This window comes from Propithecus coquereli, unplaced genomic scaffold (assembly GCF_000956105.1).
Source record: "Propithecus coquereli isolate 6110/MARCELLA unplaced genomic scaffold, Pcoq_1.0 Scaffold162, whole genome shotgun sequence".
NCBI lineage: Eukaryota > Metazoa > Chordata > Mammalia > Primates > Indriidae > Propithecus > Propithecus coquereli.
Window position 1 is genome coordinate 2866186 of NW_012140747.1, and position 2487 is coordinate 2868672.

Consider the following 2487-nt stretch of genomic DNA (forward strand, 5'->3'; position numbering starts at 1 on the left):
TTAGATGTTGTTTACTGTGTCAGGAATGTCACCATGGTGAGAACGCACGACACAGTTCCTTATCTCTGGGCCCTCTCAGTCATGTGAGAAAGACATGGAAAAGAAAATAGGTAGGTGTAAGAGTCTATTTCTCACGGCAATTTGAGCACACCCATTTTAGGGGCTTTCGACCTCTCTCTGGGAAGAAGGGAAAGACGGCCGGAAGTTGTCTTCTGAGTCAAGTCGCCATTCCGCTCAATCGATGACCGGCTTTGTAGGTTAAAAGGTCAATGCTGGGTCTTGCATGCTTTAGGTACCAAGGGCTCCCCTAGCCAGAAGGTAATTAATGTTAATATGAAAAATAGGCTTCAGAGTTAAGGAAATGTGGATCTGAAGAGTCCCTGCACCTCTAATATACGCTGTCTCTAGAGTCACTGAACAAAGTGGCCCATCAGGCCCAGGGGCGTAAAAGATGTTTTGGGAAACGGGGGCTGTTTGCGCCAGAAAAGAACAGAGGGAAGTCTGGAGAAAGAGTTTGAGAGACATGGAAACAGCACTGGACTGGCTGGAAATCTGAGCCCTGGATCCTACTGCCAGCTGGGCCCTAACTGGTTGTGCCAATGTGGACCAACCGAATGCCTGCAGGCCTGTCTCTTTTCATCTACAAAACAAGAGCCTGCCCTTCTAAGATCTCTTGCAGTTGTGATATTTTGTGGGCTACACAGCAAGTGCAGGGAGAATTCTGGAAAGAAGAACAATGGCAAAAGCCAGAGAAAAGAGGGGCAGGGCAATGCAGGTGGTGGGCTATGCAGCTTGTACTCAAACACATCAAATGGAAGGAAAACTGAGGTCCAGACGTACTGTTAATGACCGCTAAAAGGGGTCCAGCCACAGACTGATGGGTGAAATTAGAGGTGTGCTAGGAACCCAACATGCAGAAGAGTAGGCGGGGAGATTTTCAACAGGAGGGTAGAGCACAGGGACCAGGGATCCAAGAGCATTTATTTATTTTACTGTTTTTTTTGAGATAGAGTCTTGCTCTGTTGCCTGGGCTACAGTGCTGTGGCGTCAGCCTAGCTCACAGCAACCTCAAACTCTTGGGCTCAAGCGATCCTCCTGCCTCAGCCTCCCGAGTAGCTGAGACTACAGGCGTGCGCCACAACGCCTGGCTAATTTTTCTATTTTTTGTAGAGGCGGGGTCTCGCTCTTGCTCAGGCTGGTCTCGAACTCCTGAGCTCAAGCAATCCTCCCGCCTCGGCCTCCCAGAGTACTAGGATTACCGGGGTGAGCCACCGTGACCGGCACCAAGAGCATTTATTTATTCATTCAATCAATAGTTATTAGGGAGATTCAAGGAGGCAGGCTAGCATTTAGCAGAAGGGAAGACTGTGATGGGTCCTGCATGGGGGTTACTAATATGGGTAAGGAGAGTCCTCACTTTGAGAGACTGCGATACCAAGCTAGGATCCCAGAACCACTCGTTTAACAGATACTTGAGCAACTACCAAGTTATAGGTGCCGGGGATAAAGACAAACATCCCTGCCGTGCTGGAAGGAAGATAAACAACAAATAGGGTAAAATAAATAAATAAATAAATAAAACAGCTAGTATGTTAGTGAAAAATGAGTAGTAGAAAGGGGAGGGGACTATGATTTTAAATAGATTGGCCACAGAGAAAATGACATTTGCATCAAGGAGTGGAAGGGATGACCAGCAGGGACAGGGGGGTTCTTCAGAAGAGGAACAGCGTGCCGAGAGATGGATCTGAGTTGGGAGAGTAGCCAGGACTCAAGGAAGCCAGTGTGGCTCAAGGGACGAGAAAAGGGGGAGAGTAGTTCCAAATGTGATCTGGGCTCCAAAAGAAGCCCTGCTCAGTCTCGAGTTATCCCCCTCACCTCCTTCTCCTCTCAGCATGTCAGGAACACCTCCTTGGCTCAAGGTGTTGATGCTATAGTGGATGAGACACTGTGTTCCAGTTGTAAGAACTAGATTAAAAGGTCAGGGTCCAACTGGCAGCAAGGGTAGCTGTCACTGCATTAAACAGGACAAGACTACGCCTTAAATTCCTGTCTTAAGGTACCATCAATCTTGAAGCCCACATAGCTCAGGGCCTGCTGGTGGATCTCCACGGTAGGCAAAGCAGAGCTACAGAGAGGACACTAGGGAGGCTGGGTATACTGAACTGAAAAAATACATATTAATAATTGTACTTGGAAATACATGCACAGAATCGGAATTTCAAACAGAATAAAAAACACCCTAGATATTCAAGCTACTGAGAGTTTTAGGCATCACTAGACCAATCTCTTCATTTTACAGACAAAACTCAAAAGGAGTGATTTCTCAAAGCGACAGAAGGAAGGAGAAACTACCTCTCTGGCCACTGCACTATCTATTATATCAACCTTTTTTTTACTCCTAACAAAAATTTCAGAATAAGGTTAAGGTTATAGAGAAAGCAAACAATATTTTAAATTATGTTTTAAGTTAGCTTTTTTTTTTTTTTT